Here is a 21203-nt window from a genome sequence, read left to right as displayed (position 1 = left end):
AATTCCCCTCCCCCCTAAGAAGATGGGAAACCTCAAGAATAGTGAGAGAGAGAAAAAAAATTGTACTTCAGTCTGTGTTCAGATTCCTATGGCTCTGTCTCTGGGGTGAGTTCCTTTCTTTATCATAAATCCACCAGAGAAGTTGCTTCTATATTTTCCCCACAGTTGCTATCACTAACTATACCTCCACTCTATTCCTCCCCACTTTCATTTATTCTATTTCTTCTCTCCTTTCATCTTGGCCCTGTCCAAAAGCGTGTTGCATCTGAGTACCCTCTCCCTTGATCTTTCCTCGCTTCTGTCACCTATTCCCCCCTTCCCTCCCCCCATTTCCTCTCATCCTGTCCCTTTTCTCCCATCCTTCTCCAGGGCAAGACAGATTTCCTCACCCTATTAAGTGTGTATGCCATTTCCTCCCTGAGCCATTTCCAGTGAGTATGGCTCACTCATTCCCCCTTGCCTTCCCCCCCCCTCCATTGAAAAAGCTTTTTTTTTACTCTTATGTGAAATCTCTCAGCTTCTTCTTCTTTTTCATCTTTTTTTTTTTTAGGTTTTTGCAAGGCAAACGGGGTCAAGTGGCTTGCCCAAGGCCACACAGCTAGGTAATTATTAAGTGTCTGAGACCGGATTTGAACCCAGGTACTCCTGACTCCAGGGCCGGTGCTTTATCCACTGTGCCACCTAGCTGCCTCTGTCAGCTTCTTCTTCATCTCCTTTTCCTTCCATCACCCACTGATTCCATCCCTTTACTACATCATACCATTATATTCCACTCCTTCCTACCGCTCTTATAAATGAGAAAGTTCATGTCAGTTATCAATATCTTCTTCCCATGCAGGAATACAAACAGTTCAACATCATCAAGTTCCTCATAGTTAGTTCCTCTCTTCCACTCCATCGTTCACCAGCATCCTGTACTTGGAGATGCAACTTTCTGTTCAGCTCTGGTCATCTCATTAGGAAAGTTTGAAAGTCCCCTGTTTCATTGAAAATCCATCTTTTCCCCTGAAAGAGGATGTTCAGTTTTTCTGCTTAGTTGATTCTTGGTTGTAAACCAAGATCCTTTGCCTTCTGGAATATCATATTCCAATCCCTACGAGCCCTTAATGTAGATGCTGCCAGATCCTGTGTAATCCTGACTATGGAGCCTCGGTAGTTGAATTGTCTGTTTCTGGCAGCTTTTAGAATTTTCTCTTTGATTTGGGGGTTTTGGAATTTGGCTATAATATTCCTGGAAGTTTTTCTTTTGGGATCCCTTTCAGGAGGTGACTGATGAATTCTCTCAATTGCTATTTTACGCTCAGCTTCTAGGATCTCAGGGCAATTTTGTTGTATTAGTTCTTGAAAAATGAAGTTTAGGCTCTTTTCCTAGTCGTGGCTTTCAGATAGTCCAATAATTTTCAAATTATTTCTTCTGGATCTGTTTTCAAGGTCAGTTTTTTTTCTAGTGAGATATTTCACATTTTCTTCTAATTTTTGGCTTTTTTTGGAAGAGTTTTATTTCTTCCTGATTTCTTACAAAGTCCTCAGCTTCCTTTAGTTTCATTTTGCATTTGAAGGAGTTACTTTCTTCAGAGAGATTTTTTGTCTCCTTTTCCAGCTGGCCAATTCTGCTTTTTAAGGCATTCTTCTCCTCTTTTGCCTTTTGTTTTGCTTTTTCCATTAGGCCTAAACTGGTTTTTAACATATTATTTTCTTCAGTATTTTTTTGTATTTCTTTCACCAAAGCTTTTGGTTTGGTTTTCATGATTTTTCCGCATTGCTCTCATTTCTCCTCCCAATTTTTCCTCCACCTCCCTGAATTGCTTTTCAAAGTCTTTTTTGAGCTCATCCACAGTCTGAGCCCATTTTCTATTTCTTTTGGAGGTTTTGGATACAGAAGCTTCAATTTTGTCATCATCAGAGTATGTGTTTTGACCTTTCATAGGACTGAAGTAATTCTCTATGGTCAGAATCTTCTTTTTCTGTTGTTTACTCATTTCCTCAGCCCAAGGCTAATTTACAGCACTTCCAAGGCTTTGGGGTTGTTTTTTTTGGGAGGGGCACCCCACTGGGACCTTTATTCTTCCAAAGTCTTAAGCTCTCTAGCCTGTGCTTTGATATGTAGATGACCACAGCACTGCCCTCTGCCCTGAGGCTATAAGGCCTGATCCAGCTATCTTAGTAAGGAAGCCCAAGCTGCACCCAGAGTCTGAGTGCAGGCAAATAGCAGAGTCCTGCCCCAGGGAGAGCAGAGATCTCTGCAGAGTTCCCTTACCTTCTCTGGGGGTGCAGGCTGCTTTCTCCCGATTCTCAGGTTCTGTGGTCGGTGCTCCTCACTCCACACTCACCCACGTGCAGCAGAGTTCTCTCCTCTCCCCTTCAAGCTGTTGTGGGTGACCTCTGGGGTGGACTGGGCTTTGTTGAGCTGGGCTGGGCTGAGCAGTGGCTTTTTTCCTGGTGAAGCACACCTTTCCTGTGGAGGTTCTAAGTTTTCTTAGACTGGGAAAATGTATCACTCAGTCTTTCTGTGGGTTCTGCCCCTCTAAATTTTGGCTAGAGCCCTCATTTGTTTGTTTTTTGGGGGATGGGGGGGTCAGAGTTGTCGGGGAATGCTGCCATCTTTCCTGGCTTACCATTTTTTTTTTTTTGCTTTGTTTTTTTAGGGGGTTTTTGCAAGGCAAATGGGGTCAAGTGGCTTGCCCAAGGCCACACAGCTAGGTAATTATTAAGTGTCTGAGATCCGATTTGAACTCAGGTACTCCTGACTCCAGGGCTGGTGCTTTATCCACTCCTCCACCTAGCCGCCCCAGGTTTACCATTTTTAAGTGGCTGCTGGTGCATGCTACAACTTCTTGGAGCCACAAGTGAGAGTCAAGTGGTTCAGGTGAACAGCAAAGGTGAAAAACAGCCCTGAAAAGGTCTCAGCAGCCCTCATACCAGAAGTACTAGTCTTCCTTGAGCACGCCCTACAAGAGTCCAGTATAGCTATATTGAGGAATATAGGGGAAAGGTATCAAAGTATTAGAAGACTGGAGATTTAAGAAAGGGACAGGTTATGAAGACTTTTAAAATGCCAAGCAGAGGACGTTGGAGATTTGAGAAAGTTCTGGTCTTGAAGGAGTTTTTATTCTACTTGGGAGAAAATGTGGCTTGTAAACATAAGCTTAGTATAATAAGTATAATAAAAAATAAGCATAGTATAATAAGTATAATAAAAAATAAGCATAGTATAAGATAAGGAATGATGGTGGCAAAAGAGATATCAGGTCTAGAAACAAGAGAACATTTTCTTCTGAGGGTATTAGGAAAGACTTCATAGACAAGTTGGCACCTAGTACTAATTCTTGAAGGAAATTAAGGATTCTTAAAGGAAGAGAGAAATGAGGTAGAAGATGAGTCCATTGTGACATATGTAATGTAAATATAACATCAACATGGGATACTAACTACCGATGCAGTGTTTACTTATAATTGTTACAGTGCTTCTGTTGTGCAGGCATTTTCAGTTGTTGCTGATTCTTCATGATCTTCATGATCATTTTCAAGATCTGATTCTTCATGATCTCACTTGGGATTTTCTTTGCAAAGAAACTGAAGTGATTTGCCATTTCCTTCTCCAGATCACTTTACAGATGAAGGAACTAAGACAAACAGGGTTAAATGACTTGTCCAGGGTCATACAGTTGGCAATTATCTGAGGTCAAACTGGACTCAGGAAGATTCTTGATCTGGCATTCTATCTAATGTGCCACTTAGTTGCCCATGGCTACCTATATGACCAAAGCTAAATAGAGATTGCACACACACACACACACACATGTATATATTTGTTTGCATGTTGACTCCCTCATTAGATTGTAAATTCCTTGAAGATAGGGTCTATCTTTTACTTTTTGCTTACTCTTTGTGTAAGACACATGATAGGCTCTTAATAAATGTTTATTAATTGATAAATATACACAGGATTATTTGAGAAAGAACTGCTGTGAAACAAGGCTATGTGCTTGCTCTCATTCTTTTTAGTATGATGTTTTCAGCGATGGTGTCAAACAGCTTCAAGAAAGAAGAAAATGGCATCAAGATCAGCTGCTGCACTGATGGTCAATTATTTAATTTGAATAGGTTACAAGAAAAGAGGGAGAGCTGTAGGTAACTATTTGTTCACAGATGATTGTACACTCAGTGCAGTCTCCAAGATGCAGCAGTATATATCAATCAATTCTCAGTTGCTTGTGCTAATTTTGGCCTAATAATTAATACCAAGAAAACAGAGGTTCTATAGAAACCAGCACTGCATCAACTATACATGGAACCACTGGTTACAGCAAAAGAAAAATTTTGAATGCTGTGGATAAGTTTACTAACCTTGGCAGTATACTTTCCAGGGATGTATACATAAAGGATGAGGTTGACTCATGCATCACCAGAGCTAGCTCAGCATTTGGGAAACTCAGAAAGAATGTGTGGGAGAGAAGAGATATTAGGCTGTTTACCAGCCTGAAGGTCTGCAGTTATTTTGCTGACCTCATTGTTTTATGCCTGTGAAACCTAGACAGCTCACCAGCATCATGCCAGGAAACTGAATTACTTTCTTTTGAATTTTATTAGGAAGATTCTAAGGATCACCTGACAATATAAGGTACCAGATACTGAGATCCTTTCTTGAACTGAACTTCCACGAATTCAAACTCTACTGCAAAGAGCACAACTCCATTGGACTGCCTACATTGTTCAAATGCCAAATGTACATTTGTCTCACATTTTTTTTTTGGAGAACTCACAAAAGTCAAGCTTTCTCATGAAAGTCAGAAGAAGCAATACGAGGACACCCTCAAGTTCTTTTTAAAATTTTATTTAAGGCAATGGGGTTAAGTGACCTGCCCACAGTCACACAGGTAGGCAATTATTAAGTGTCTGAGATTGGATTTGAATTCAGGTCCTCCTGACTCCAGGGCTGGTGGCCACTGCACCCCTAGCTGGCTCCCTTTCAAGGTCTTTTTAAAGAACTTTGGAATTAATTGGGAGACATGGGAGACATTGGCATAGGACTGCCCAGCATGGTGTACCCACATCAAATAACATGCTATGATGGATGAGCAATGCAGAATTGTAGTAGTTCACAATAAGTGTGAGATGCTCAAATTTAGAGACATCTCTACTCCAAATGCTCATAAGATCTATTTGTGCCTAATCTGTGGTAGAGCCTTTAGAGTTATTATTAGTTTGATCAGACACAGTTGGACACATAGTACCTTGACTCAACATAGTGATGTCCTTTTTTGGTCCTCTTTGAGAATGAAGAATAATCATTATACAGTTATATAGACAAATATATATATATGCATGTATATATATACATATATGTATATATGTGTATTTGTTTATTTGAGATTCTGAAGGCCTTATTTGATATTCTGCATTACTTCTTACAGTTTGCTACTTTTTAATCTGAAATAATAAAGTCTTTCTTTTCTTTTTTATGACTTGAACTAGATAGCTACTAAGATTCCTTTCATATCAAATTTATTGATTCTATGATTCTCTTTAGTTGAGGATTTCTATGATTTCAGGAAACCAATTCTAAAAATATAAATAGCATCTATATGCAGATATGCATTATATATATATTACATTTATATTGTAACTTGTTAAGGACTGATATTTCTTTTTTTAGAGGTGTATATTGTGCTGCTGAATTATTACTACTTTTGGTTTAGAGATCAAGTTCCATGACAAAGGAAAACATAACAAAAATATTTCCCAGGAGACTGTGTATTAGGAAAATAACTGATAAAACTGAAATGCAGAAATATTATTTGAATTTTAATAATTCAATTTTACCTATTTTGTGCACAGGTAATAAATGATAGCCCATTTAAAAAAGTTTACCTATTTAAATCAGTTATATCATTTACCTATTTCCTTCTCCCTCTTCCCCTTGCTCTAGCTTCTCTGAGCATCAGTTTCTTCTGAGGTAAAATACTAAGATGATTGAATTCAAGGGTCCTCTAATCTCTGACATAGATATGTCAGAGATAATAGGGAAAGACTCAGCAGCTATCTCAAGGACATATTTATCACTGACTTTACAATAATTATCAACCCCTGGCTTATGCCTAAATCCTTAGGCAGCATGAAGCTCAACCCACTTCATAATCCTTTTCCTAGGGTAGACAGATTCACACATAAAACCATCTTGTTAATTTGACTCTCCAAATTACAAAGCTCAGCTACAATGAAGTCTCATATGACTCTGTTACTCAGGCATTTATCTCTACTACAATATAAGGATCAGTTTAAGAACTATCTCTACAAATCTAGGCTGATTCTTATTTAAAATTTTTTTTTATTTAAGGCAATGGGGTTAAAGTGACTTGCCCAAGGTCACACAGCTAGGTAATTATTAAGTGTCTGAGGCTGGATGTGAAATCAGGTCCTCCTAACTCTAGAGCTGGTGCTCTATCCATTGTACCACATAGCTGCCCACTGATTCTGATTTCCTATGTTGTCTACAGAAAAGAAGAAATGTGATACCTTGTTAGGACTATTAGTTGTAACTATTGCTCTCCTACCTGGTCTTGATTGTGGTAACAAATTGAGGGGTTGGTTTAGATTCCATTCATTTCTAGTCATTTTTTGATGCTCCTGTTATGTGTAAGGAGCTATTTGTGCTGGGTAATCTTGAAGGACTCATTAGGGTTCATCATGGTGGGAACATAGACACTGATGATGGTGGCATGGTATTCTCCTGCAAGTGGCAATTGCATTGTCATGAGTCTGTCATTCAACATGAAACTGAAATGGCAGTTTCTAATGTGCTTTTATAATAACAATGAAAGTCAGTGGTGTTAGTAGAATGGCTAACTCAGGACCAAGAAGACGGAGACGTCTTGGGGAAGAAGGAGAATCATTTGTTGGTAAAGGGAGGCAAGATTTGAGTCATTGTCCTCTTTATCATCTAGAGAGAAAGGGGAAGAATGTGTCAAAACAATAGTTGACTCACTCTTTTCCAAAGCTAAGACCCAGGAAGCAAGTTGTACCCTGAGTTGGCACTCACCCTCTTACTGAACTCCCCCTCTGGTTCATTGTTGCTATTACCCCTCATTGGGCTATAGCTCAATTGTCAGGGCTATAGTTCACTTCGTAGTTATTGGTATAAGTATTCAGATCCTGCTACACTGTCTCAGGTCTCCCCACTAGGTTTAGGACCCCAAAACGTGATCTTCTTGCTTGCAAGCCATTTCCTCACTTTGAAATTACACTTCTCTTTGAATCCTGACTCTTCTGCCCTAGCCTGCTCTGTTTGATTCTGGTCATCTACAGGTTTAGTGCGGTTGACAAAGGCAATGTCCTTCTGATGGGAAGGGAAGCCACTTTCTGCAATGCATTCTTATATCTTATAGACTGTTTATAATTATCTGGTGTGAGTCAGGAATGGATTATTTTCATAATTGTGTTCTTTAAAGAAACTACACTATAACATAAAAATAAAAAAGACATAATAAAATGTTTTTCTTAAAAAAAAAAGCTAGATCAAGATTTGAGCGGTATAGGGGGTACATGTTAAGAAACTTCTATAATGCATATGGCATTTTCCATACAACTTATAGTTTTAAAGAGTTGCCTGGGGAACCAAGAGATTAATTGATTCACTCAGGGTAACCCAACAATGTCAGAGGCAGGACTAGAATCTGATTCTGAGGGCAACAGTTCTCTAACTTTTATACCATGCTGCCTCTTTCAATAATACAATTATTATGCAGTAGAGGATAGAGAAAGGAACACCTAGAGAGATCTCAAAGCAATGGTCGAGGTGTTCAAAAGCCTTATTTAGTAGAGGCTAGATTAGAAGTATGTAGAAAGAAATGAGCCTTATGTTTGTCTAGATTTTATCTTTTTTTTCCTGTCTCAGAGAACAGGTCTATACTGTGACAAATTGCCCATTTGTTAGTCCTACTATAGAAATAATAATATATCTGAGCCCTCTCCCATTCAGAGTATGAAGTATAGAATCCAGAACACTGAAATAGACTTAGTCAGGAATTTTAGTTAAGGTTAGAAGTAAATGTTAATTCATACAATCAATCAATCAAATATTTACTAAATTACTAAATTTACTAAAGTACCCTCTTCAATGTCAAGCTCTCAAGAGACATTCAACTCTATAATATCATTGAGATGAAAGATGGAGGTGGGGAAGGGGGAGAAAAGGAAAGAAGGGAGTAATCTATTATACCACACCTACTTATTGTAGTTGACTAATGATTCTTGTCCTTCCTTAACAAAGAAGACCAAAATGACATCACTATGTTTGAGACAAATTGCAGTGTGTCCTACTGTGGTTGATCAGAACAATATGAGCTTGGAATGCTCTGCCACAGTTTGGGCACAAATAATCCACGTGAACACCTGGGGTGGGTACTCTAAACTTAAGGATTTCCTTTGAGCTGCTTTAATCCTCATAGAGTGCAGTACCCTCACTGATGAGGGCACGCCATATTGGGCAGTCCTGTGCCACTGTCTCCCATACTGTAGAATCACTTCTAAAGTTCTTCAATGAGATCTTCAAGGTGTCTCATTATTGCTTCTTCTGGCCCCCTTGTGAGCACTTGCCCTGTGTAACTCTTCATAAAAGTTTTTTTTGGCAAGCATATGTCTAGCATTCAAACATGTTCAGCCCAGCATAGTTGCCCTCACTGTAGTAATGTTGGAATGCTGGGCAGTTTAGCTCGAGAAAGGACCTTGGCATCTGGTATCTTCTCCTGCCAGGTGATCTTCAGAATCTTCCTAAGACAATTTAAATGGAAGGGATTCAGTTTCCTGACATGGCGCTGGTAGACTGTCCAGGTTTCACAGACATGCAGAAATGAGTTTAGCACAACAGCTCTGTAGATCTTCAGTTTGATGATCAGTCTAATACCTTTTCTCTCCCATATTCTCTTTCAGAGCCTCCCAAATACGGAGCTAGCTCAGGCAATGTAGGTGTCAACCTCATTGTCAATGTGTACCTCCCTGGAAAGGATACTGCCAAGGTAAGTGAACTTGTCCACAGAACTCAAAACTTCTCCATTTGCTTTAATCAATGTTTCCACATATGGATGGTGTGGTGGTGCTGGCTGATGGAACACCTAGGTTTGCTTGGTGTTAATTTTTTTTTTGCAAATAAAAACAAAAATTTATTAAAAAGGTTACAAAACATAGGAAGGGCTAGAGAGAGAAAGAGACAGATAAAGGAACAGCCAAGCAGCCTTGGCTGGACCATTGTTAGAGAAGACTTCCAGCCATGTTAATTGTTAGACTAAAATTAGCACAAGCAGCAGAGAATTGATCCATCTCAACTTCAGAGGCTGCATTAAGTGCACAATCATTCTCAGTTAGAAGATCATGCACCAACTCTCCCTCCACTTTGGTCTTGGCTCGTAGCCTTTTCAAACTGAAGAATTTGCCATCAGTGCAGTAGCTGACCTTGAGGCCAGATTCATCCTTAGTGAAGACATTTGATAACATAGTTAAGAATATCATGCTGGGGTGGCTAGATGGTGCAGTGGATAGAGCACCGACCCTGGAGTCAGGAGTACCTGAGTTCAAATCTGGCCTCACACACTTAATAATTACTTAGCTGTGTGGCCTTGGGCAAGCCACTTAACCCCATAGCCTTGCAAAAAACCTTAAAAAAAAAAAAAAGAAAGAAAATATGCTAAAAAGTGTGGAAGCAAGGACACATCCTTGTTTCACTCCACTGGTAATTGGGAAATCTCAAGAGCATCGTCCACTATCCAGAACTGACATACAATACTGATGAACTTCTCTGGGCAACCAAATTTTGACATAATTTTCCATAAGCCCTCACATTCAGGCAATATTCTTAGATTTTTTCCTGATAGAAATATCTGAGAAAGTTATCATTAAGATGAAAAACCCTAAGAGAGCCTTCTTTCTTATTTTAAGGGAGGTCATTTAGACCCTGAGGAGTTCCTGGATTGGGGTCTCTCTGAGAGAAGTAGAGATGGAAAAGCTGAAATGGTCTTCACTTATGATTTCTTAAAGAACAAATAACATTCATGTATAACTTATCCGTCCATTTCCCAGTTGAGGGTCATCCCCTCAGTTTCCATCTCTTTGCCACCACAAAAAGACCTACCATAAATATTTTTGTATATTTGGGTTTTTTTTATTATCTCTTTGGGATATATACCTAGCAGTGATATTGTTGGATTAAAGGGTATGCACAATTTCTTGCCCTTTGAGCATAGTTCCAAATTGCTCTCCAGAATGGTTGGATCAGATTACAACTCCACCAATAATGAAACATAGGGTTTTGTGAAGGTTGGCAAAAAGAGATTGTCCACGTTGGTTCACATAACCTCTCATCTCCTGAGTTTTTCCTCCCTAGTACTTTTTTTTTAACTGATTTAGAATTAGTTCAATTCACTGTTCAATTAGAACCCCAAGGATATTAACTGTTATTTCAACCAGCTGCTATCTACCTTAATCAAGTGGTCAGTATCCTCTTACAATATGCACACATGAACCACTCAAAAAGTCTAACTCTATGATCAGGTATAAATGGATAATTCAAGTCCAAAAGAAATAAACTTTTTTTTCCCAGTTTCCTGCCCCTTTCAACCTATCATTTCATCAAGAGACAATCAATTAATCTGGGGTTCCCTGGAGGATTAGCAATATTTAAAAACACAGTAAACAGAAGAATCGTTTTTATCAGGGACATTCTGTATCAACTTTCATTCATTTGTTCTCTCAAATACCAGCTTTCAACTTGAAACCCTTCCAAGCCATCTTCTTTCATCCAGACACTAAATTAATATGCAGATAGGTGGGAGGCAGATGGGGTGGGGGGAAGCAGCCAGGATTTGGGAGAACCAACTTCTTACTCTTTGTAGAGAGCACAAGATCTGCATGATCTGGAAGTCACTTATCATCACAGGATTCTGGTTTACTCTCAGCCTCTTGCTAGCTCCACTTCTATCAGCATGGGTCCTCCCTTGGCTCTACTCCAATCCTTTCTGTCTCAGTGCAGCTCCCCACTGCTGCCTGCTTCTCATTCATCCCACTTCAATCAAAGCCTATACCTGGTTCTATGTTGTACCTAAAAAAGGATGTGTAGCTTTTCTATTGAAGCCTTAGTTCAGGAAAGCATCTGGAAAGCACAAGCAATTTTACTCCATTCTCATAACCTTTTTTAAATCCCCTCATTAATTTTCAGAATTCAATACATTCCTCCTCCTAAATCTGTCTCTGGCAGTAAAATGAGCATGTGAAATAATGGCCGGTTAGGCTATTTCAAATATTTTGGAGGAGGTTTGTCAAGGAGAAGAGGCATTTTGGCCTTGTCTTAGAGGTAGATTGAACTTCTAAGTCCAACAAAAATCTCAGTAGATCTCAAAATTTTGGTTGGTCCCATTCACATGAGGCAATTTTGTTTTCATTCATTCTTTTTATTTTTATTTTATTATATTTTTCAAGGCAATGGGGTTAAGTGGCTTGCCCAAGGCCATATGGCTAGGTATTTATTAAGTGTCTGAGGTTGGATTTGAACCCAGGTACTCCTGACTCCAAGGCCAGTGCTCTATCCACTGAGCCACCTAGCCACCTCTCATTCATTCCAATGTGAGAGGATAATATGGTTTTTTTGAGTTAATGAAAATATAATTCAAAACAACAAACAGCACTATTCACAAATTTAATGTTTCTATGACTCACAGAACTGTGTTGACTAGGTTCACTAAAATTTATTTTAAAAATCTAAGTTGGGCCCTCATCATGGCAAGGTAATACTTTTACATTCCCTCATTATCTTACTCACCACAGAGGCTTTTCCAAATCTCTTCTATTCCTCTTCAAACTTTTCATGGCTCTCTCTCCCTATACCCTCTCAACTTGCTTCATATTTCACTGAAAAAAAATTTGAAGTCATTTGCAGAGAGCTCCCACTTCTCTTCCCAGCACACTTCTTTGATTTCTTCCATCACTATCTCTCTCCTTCTAAAATCCTAACACACAAAGAGGTAGCCCTTCTCTTTGCCATGGCAAACTCCTCTAGATGCACAATTAATTCCATTCTGTTCCATCTTCTCCAGCAGATTAACTTATTAAACTTCAAAATATCCTTGCCTACCAGTTACATCCCTACAGCCCACAAACATGTCAATGTCTTCTTTAGACTCAAAAAGTTTTTACATGGCCTGACCATTTTTATTACTGTCATCCTATATTGCATCTCCTTTTCATGATAAGGCTGAATAAGGCTGTCTATGACAGGTGCCTCCTACTTCCTTGCTTTTCACTCTCTTATTAATTTTGCAATCTAACTTCTGACCTCATCATTCAATTGAAATTGCTTTCTGTAAAATTATCAATGATCTCAAATCATCAAATCTAAAGGCCTTTTCTCAGTCCTCATCATTCATAAAACCTTTGCTGTCTTTGGCACTATTGATCATCCTCTTCTCCCTAATACTCCCTCCTCTATAGGTTTTTGTGATATGACTCTCCTGGTTCTCTATCTACTTTCCTCACTGCTCTTTCTCCATATCCTTTCCAAGATCTTCATCCAGGTCACACCTACTAATTATGTGACAATGTGTTATGATAGGGATTTCCAGTGAGAGCAACAGAAAGTCAGTTCAAAGATAACACACTCATAACCTAAAGGTTTTTGTGTGTTCCTAGTTGGTTGTTGTGCTTTGTTTTTGAAGAGGACCAAAATGATAACACTATGTTGAGATCAAGGTACAGTGCATTCAGTTGTGACTGAACAGACCAGTACAAGTTTGGAAGGATCCACCACAGGTTGGGCACAAATAGTTCATTTGAACATTTAGTGTGGAGATGTCTCTGAATTTTCTCATCTCATGTTTCCCTTGAGCTATTGTAATTCTTCTTTGTTTATAGAGCCTAGCTCTTTCTTTGATGTCAGCATGCCATGCAGGGCATATCTCCTATGTCTCTCAATAAATTTCAAAGTTCTTCAAAGAGCCCTAGAGAGGCAGAGCCAAGATGGCAGTGTGAAGCTAGACTGCTCCCAGAGCTTTTCCCTACACAAAGCTAAATGAAGCCTCTGCACAGATACTAAAGCTACAGATCCCACTGAAAAAAAGACAAGATCCAAAGAAGTTTTTAACAGTAGACATCGTGGAGGATATTTAGTGAGGGGTTTTTTCCTCTTTGGGGAAAAGGGGAAGAAAAGTCCAACTGGACAGGAGACTGTAAAAGTCAGTGGGAAGTCAGGGCAGTACAGGTCCGAGTCCCAAAAGCTTGACAATAGCATAGGTCCCAGCAGCAAATTTAGCAAGCCAGCAGGGAGGGTTCCAACCCAAAGTCTGAACCCTGAGAACTCTAGAACAAAAGACAAGACTGAGTTGAGAACAAAGCACTGCATAGGCAGAACCTGAACATAAAGGAGAAAACAGACCTCTGCAAAGGCAAGGCCTGGACTGTAGAGGTAACATTTTGGCCAATAACAAGCCAGGGATCAGACCCCAGGTCCAGCATAAAAAGCTTGGATATATACTCCCTATACCCCAGGAGCAGAGCTCAAACAATAAAGATAGCAAAGAAGTTAAAAGAGTGCTTACAATAGAAAGCTACTATTCAGATAAAAATGAAAACAATGCCACTTCAGAAGAAGAAAGCAATAAAAAATTATCTACAGAAGTCTCAACATAGTCTATGAATTGGTCTCAAATTCAAAAGCTCATAGCAGAGTTTAAAAAGAATTTACAAACCAAAGAAGAGAGAAAGAAGAAAAATGGAAAAAAGAAATGAGAGTCATGCTGGAAAATTATGAAAAATTGACCAAAGAAACCAATTCCTTTAAAAGAAAAATTACCAACTAGGAAAGGAATGCAACTTAGCAAAGTGCAAAATTAACTAACTAGAAAAGGAAACAAAAGAGCTAATTGAAGAAAATAAAACCCTAAAACCCAGAATTGGACAAATAGAGACCAATGAATCTACAATTCTACAAGATTCCATCAAATAAAGTAAAAAAAAATTGAAGAAAATATAAAGTGCCATTTAGGAAAAACAAACAACTTGTCCAGGAGAGATAATTCATGAATTATTAGAGTATCAGAAAGCCTTGATCAAAATAAGAACCTGGAAAATATCTTTCAGTACATTGTCAGGTAAAACTATCCAAATTTGTAAGAGCAAGAAGACAAAATAGCCATTAAAAGAATACACAGAACTCCTCCAGAAAGAGACTCCAGGATAAAAACTCCAAGAGCTATCATATTCAATTCCAAAATTTTCAAATAAAGGAGAAAATACTGTAAGCATCAAAAAAGAAGCAATTTAAAAACAATAAAAAAGCAATCAGACTTACACAGGACTTATCAGCTTCAACAGTGAAGGACTGGAGGTCCTGGAATGCTATATATCAGAGGGCAAAGGACCTGGATTAACCAAGAATTTACTACCCTGTAAAATTCAGCATATTTTGTCAGGGGAAATGAAGGATGTTCAATGAAATAGAGAACTTCCAAAATTTCCTGACAGAAAGACCAAAACTGAACAGAGAATTCAATCTCCAAATACAAGACTCAAGAGAGATACATAAAAAGGTAAACGAGGAGAAAATAAAAACAAATGTTAGTCAAGAACATCAAATTGCATACTACTCTATAAAGGAAGATAAAACATTTGTATTTCTCTTAGGAGAGTTAGAATAGTTATAGGGTTGAATATAATTGAAGAAATTGGATTTAGAGGATATGGGAAGGTTGATTCTTGTCTTTCTATTGAACATGATGATATCACCATGTTTGAGAAACTCAGGTGAAAAGCTGTAGTGTTTACTCTAAACTTATGTCTCTCATTTTCCTTTGACCTAATTTAACCTGTTTTACTCATAAAGCTTAGCACTTTCTCTGATAAGGACATGCTGTATTGGTCCAGAGTCAGTGTCTCTCATACCTTACAATCAAGAGTAAAGTTTTTTCTTTTCATTTTCTTTTATTTTTTTTTGCAGGGCAATGGGGTTAAATGACTTTCCCAAGGTCACACAGCTAGGCAATTATTAAGTGTCTGAGGCCAGATTTGAACTCAGGTACTCTTGACCCCAGGGCCAGTGCTCTATCCACTGCACTACCTAACTGCCTCAAGTGTAAAGTTCTTAAGAGAAACGCAGTATTAGAGCACTTAGAGACTCTATAGTTAATTAAGTCAGAAATGACTTTTTGGGACAGATGGTAGGAATCTACTTAGAAGTGTGGGACTTGATCCAAACTTCAATTAAGAAGGGGAATTAAAGGGGGGGGATGTGGGAGAGACTATGCTGGGGGGGTACAAATGGTTCATGAAATGATTTGGCTTTGCATGATTCTTTGGCTCATGAGAATTGTATGTCCTTGGAAGGGAATTGAAAAGGAGATAAGATATAAAATGAATATAATTTAATGAGATTCATGACTCTTGAGAAGTGTGTTTCTATTGAAACAGAAGAGGGGGAGGGTACTTAGACACTATGAGGAAATGCTGTGTATCAAACAATTAATCAATCAACTTGTTATTGTACTTTGACAGTACTTTATAAGCAATTAAGCAATCAATTAATCAACTTTTGACTGATAGTACTTATTGATAGTACTTCTATTAATAAGTATCACCAGGTGCAGAGGCACAAAAAGCTATTATAGAGGGAAGGAAGGGAGGGTGTGAACACTGAGTAAATCCTATTTAATAGATTTGACCCAGAGAGGAAATGAGATACATTCCCTCCTGGGAAGTGGGGGGGGGGGAAGGAAAGAGAAAGGAAGAAGGAATTGATAAAAGGGAAGGTAAAGGCAGAAGTGAAAATAAACTGAAAATTAAAATTCAAAAGAAAAGTTAAAGAGGAAAGGAAGTAAAACTTTGGTGAGGAGGAATAAGAGAAAAATATAAATGAGGATGGGGCAGCTAGGTGGTACAGGGGATAAAGCACCAGCCCTGGAGTCAGGAGTACCTGGGTTCAAATCTGGTCTCAGTCACTTAATAATTACCTAACTGTGTGGCCTTGGGCAAGCCACTTAACCCCATTTGCCTTGAAAAAAAATATATAAATGAGGAAAGACAGCATGGAAAAAAATAGTCATTTAAACTATAAATGTGAATGGGATGAATTCTCCCATAAAATGGAAGCAGATAGCAAAATGGATTAAAAACCGGAATCCTAATATGGCATTTACAAGAAGCACATTTGAAGCAGAGAGATACAGAAGTAAAGGTAAAAGGCTGGAGCAAAATTTATTATGCTTCAGCTGAAGTAAAAAAAAATCAAGGATTGTGATCCTGATCTCAGATAAAGCAAAAGCAAAAATAGATCTTATTAAAAGGGCTAAGGAAGGATACTACATTTTCTTAAAAGACACCATAGGCAATCAAGTTATATCATTATTAAATATGTATGCACTTAGTGGTATGACATTCAAATTCCTAGAGGAAAAACTGAGTGAATTACAAGGAGATATAGACAGCAAAGTTTTCGGGACCTCCATCTCGCTCTCTCAGAACTAGATAACTCTAACCACAAAATAAACAGGAAGATAAATTAAATTAAGAAGATAAATAAAATCTTAGAAAACTTAGATATGATAGACCACTGGAGAAAACTTAATTGGGACAGAAAAAAATATGCCTTTTTCTCTGCAGTACATGGCATCTATACCAAAATTGACCATGTACTCAGGCATAAAAGATAATTCAGAACTACTTTGCCAAAATGTATGCAAAAATTTTTTGATAATCTGAGTGAAATAGATGAATATTTACAAAAGTACAAACTGCCCAGATTAACAGAAGAGGAGCTAAAATACTTAAACAACCCCAATTCAGAAAAAGAAATTGAAGAAAGCATCAATAAACTCCCTAAGAAAAAGTCTCCAGATCCAGATGGATTTACAGTGAATTCTACCAAACATTTAAGAAAAATTAATTCCCATTCTACATGAATTATTTTTAAAAATAGGAGAAGAAGGAGTTCTACCTAATTCCTTTTATGACACCAATATGGTGCTGATACCTAAACTAGAAGAAACAAATCAGACAAAATTATAGACTAATTTCCTTAATGAACATTGATGCAAAAATCTTAAATAAAATTTGAGCAAAGAGATTACAGCAAGTTATTACTAGAATAATACTCAAGTAGTCAGGAATGGTTCAATAATAGGAAAACTGTCAACATAATTAAACATATCAATAACAAATCCAGCAGAAATCATATGATTATCTCAACAGATGCTGAAAAAGCCTTTGATAAAATACAACATCCATTCCTATTAAAAACAATAGAAAGTATAGGAATAAATGGATTTTTCCTTAAAACAATAAGCAGTATCTATCTAAAAACCATTAACAAATATTATATGTAATGGGAATAAACTTGGAGTATTGCCAGTAAGATCAGGGGTGAAACAAAGATGCCTTTTATCACCATTACTATTCAATATAGTATTAGAAATGTTAGCTTTAACAATAAGAGAAGAAAAAAAATTAAAGGAATCAAAATTGGTAATGAGGAAGAAAATACAGTATATTATAAATTGCAAAATAGATGATTTTAACTATAATAAATTAAAAGGTTTTTGTACTAATAAAGCCAATGTTGTCAAAATTAGAAGGAAAATTGAAAGCTAGAAAACAAGTTTCCACAGCTAGGGGTTCTGATAAAGGTCTTATTTCTAAAATATACAGAGAATTGTATCAAATTTATAAGGTTACAAGTCATTCTCCATTTGAAAAATGGTCAAAGGATATGGAAAGTCTCTTTACAAATGAAGAAATTAAAGCTATGTAAAATCAGATGAAAAAAATGCTCCAAATCATTACTGATTAGTGAGATGTAAATTAAAACAACAATGAGGTATCATCTCACACCTATTAGATTATCCAAGATGAGAAAAAGGGAAGATTATCAATGTTGGAGAGGTTGTGGGAGGATTGGGACACTGATGCATTGTTGGTGGAGTTGTGAACTGATCCAACCATTCTGGAGAGCAATTTGTAACTATGTTCAAAGAGCAATAAAACGGATCATATCCTTTGACCCAGCAATTCCAATACTAGGCCTATGTCTAGAAGAAATCATAAAAGTGGGAAAGGTTCCACATGTTCTAAAATATTCATAGCAGCTCTTTTAGTAATGGCAAAGAATTGGAAATTGAGGGGATATCTAACAATTGAGGAATGACTGAACAAGTTATGGTACATGAATACTATGGAATATTATTGTTCTACAATAAACCAAAAATGGTCAGACTCTAGAGAATCATGGAATGAATTATAGGATCTGATGCTGAGTGAAGGGAGTAGAACCAAGAGAACACTGTACATATTAACAACAATATTGTGAATTGATCAACCTTAATGGATATAGGTCCTCTCAGCAGTCCAGAGAGCTTGGACAACCCTAGGAGATTAGTTAAGGACAATGCTATCTCCATCCAGAGGAAGAAAAACAAACCAAAACAAAACAAAACAAAAAAACCAAACAAACCACAAACCCTACAGAATCAGAATGAACACTGCACTCACTTTTTTTTTAACTGAAAAAGAAATTTATTTGATAAGGTTTTTGTAAACAATTTCTTTATCCACAGAAAATGCAATCTAATCATTAAGCAGAAGAAACATCAAATCACCTTAGACAGAACATTAGACATGAGGAAAGAAGAAAATGTATACAATCTGTTCTGGAAAAAGTCTCATTTCACAACTGCTTTCTGAATGTTCAGATAGCTTCACAGTTACAATTCTGTAATTCAATTGTTAAGTACATTAGCATTGCAGGGATATGTGAAAAGCTTCCCAAGACTAGTGACATTCAAAAACAGAGTTCAGGTGCTATTTGGTCAGGGTTTTTCTCTTCATTTCCCACTTCTGGGCAAGACTGAGGGCTTATGGTAGTTTAAATCTCAGTATGTGGCTCTGGGATGGTGCTCTTCAGTCAGCCCTCCCCAACCCCATTCTAGCCTCTTTACTAAAGTAATTCATCCTTCACTGCTTTAATTTCTGAATCTGAGTCAGATAAGCACATTATATTTTGGGGGCAGTCTTCTCCTTTGTGAAATGGACAAAGCTAACTGTTGTCAGTTGAGTCAATTGAGCAATTAGTTAACCAAAAATCTCCATGTTCAGTTGTACAAAACAGAGGCATAAATGCCCCACAAATCACAGGAAAAACTAATTTAAAGTCTGATATCACATACATCATTTCAATTAATACAATAGGATTGACAATCTGTTTTCCTTTGGCCCCTCACAAGGGACCCACATGAAGAGGAAGACAGACAAAATAACTTGACCCTTGAGTTCAAGGTCTAAAATTCTTCATCCCTTCTCCACCTGCCACTCCTGAACCTCCTACTCCACAGGAGCTCATTACTTTAGTATTCTGTTTGGGTGGTTAACCTATATCCTTCATTGGATGTGACATTTTACAACAGCAAGATTGTTTTAGTAAAGACCACAGAGCTCTACCACCAGGAGACTCTGGCATCAGGAATATAGACCAATAGGGAAGTGGTGCTTGAATCTGTGACCAAGATGGTGGACAGAGAAAGGAGGAGATGACTTTAAAGATCTGAAATTTAAATTTCATTAAGACCACTTCCTCTCCTGCAAAAAGCAATTGTAGACTATGCTCCTGGGCTCCCTGAGGAATAAGAACCCTTGAGAACTAGTGCTGGATGTTCAAATGATGCCTTCCATTATCCAGAAGCCTTCTGCATTTTTTTTTTAGCAAACCATTCATCACTTTTGTCTGCTGCCATTGCATCATCCAATAATTTGTTTCCATTTGGATCCACCTTGGAAAGCTCTCGAAATGCTTCATCGCCCACAAAACAAATTTCATGTCCATCTGGGTCAGCCAGAATAACCACTTGGACTGTTGCTTTCCCCGGGGTGTCCAGACTAACCAGGGCGGGGTCAGAATCTTCTGGTTCTCCTTTTTCATCAATGCTTCTATGTCTGGTAACTCCTTCTTCAGACAAGAGAAAGCAATCCTCCCAAAGGCTGTCCCATGATCCACCGCTCCCTTGATGCTCTGCAATTCCACCTTGCACTGGCAGGCTGCATAGCCCAGCAGAGCCCTCAGCTGCTCTCCGTCCTTCTCGTCATGCCCAGCAAGTCTGACCAGTAGTGGAGGGATGTGCTCAAGTCTGACACAGCCAAGGTCACTTTCAGCACTGGGTCTGATGGGGGCTGACTGTGGTTCTTTAAAAAGAACTTATATCCTCCTGGGGCTTCAGTTTCAGAAACTCCCTCAGCAACCTCCCGGAGCAGCCACTCCAACTTCTTGGCATTAGCAACAGCCTGGCTGGAGACCAGCGTGAGGCCCAGAAAGTCATTGCCAAGCCGGTAGTCCCCAATGCCATAATTGTAGGTCAGCTCGGTGACAAAGTGATTGTCTTCAGGCCCGTAGCCCACCATGGTTTTACTCCCCTTCCCGTCATAAGACCCATTACAGGAAGCCTTGCAACCTTCCTCGGATTCCTCATGACGCAGGATCTTCATGCCCAGCAGGTCCTGCTAGAAGCGCGCCGTCTGGAAGTGGTTGCCCACTTTGAACACAAAATGCAGGGCCCTGCACGAGGCCACGACCGCTGCCGCTTCTGCCATCTCCCGGTGCACTCACTTTTTAAAAATTTCTCTTATATATTTCTTTCCTATCTCATGGCTTTCTTTCTTTTCCCTTAATCCTAATTTGTCTTGCAGAAAATGACTAATCTCTAAACATGTTAAATATAAATGTGTATGTACAATATTCACCTGACTGTTCACTGCTTGAGGGGAAGTGGGTGAAAAGGGAGGGTGGAAGGAAATTATGTAACTTAAAAATATGTATATGCATGTTGAAAAACTTTCATAACATGTAATTAGAAAAATAAAATAAAATATCAATAGGAAAAAAGAGAGAGACCTAGAGAGTATCCTTACAATGGTTCTTCTGACCTCCATGTGAAAGCTTGTCTTTTATGAGTTTTCCAAAGGCAAATTTACATTTGGCATTTGAAAAATGTGACCAACCCATCTTAGTTGCTCTCTGCAGTAGAGTTTGAATACTTGGCAGTTTAGCTCCAGAAAGGACCTCCGTGTCTGGTGTCTTTTGCTGCCAGGTGATCTTCAGAGTCTTCCTAAGACAATTTAAATGGAAGCAATTCAATTTCCAGGCATGGTGCTGGTACTCTGTCCAGGTTTCACAGGCATATGCCATTGTT

The 21203-nt window shown here is 38.3% G+C and overlaps 1 pseudogene; it reads right to left on the bottom strand.

The window, feature by feature from the left end:
- Positions 1–19591: 19591 nt before the first annotated feature.
- Positions 19592–20604, bottom strand: LOC141502426 (glyoxalase domain-containing protein 4 pseudogene; annotated as a pseudogene).
- Positions 20605–21203: the final 599 nt, after the last annotated feature.

The sequence above is a fragment of the Macrotis lagotis genome, chromosome X, assembly GCF_037893015.1.
Source record: "Macrotis lagotis isolate mMagLag1 chromosome X, bilby.v1.9.chrom.fasta, whole genome shotgun sequence".
Taxonomy (NCBI): Eukaryota; Metazoa; Chordata; class Mammalia; order Peramelemorphia; family Peramelidae; genus Macrotis; species Macrotis lagotis.
Note: the sequence above shows the minus strand (reverse complement) of the source record. Positions and strands in the feature narration are given on the sequence as shown.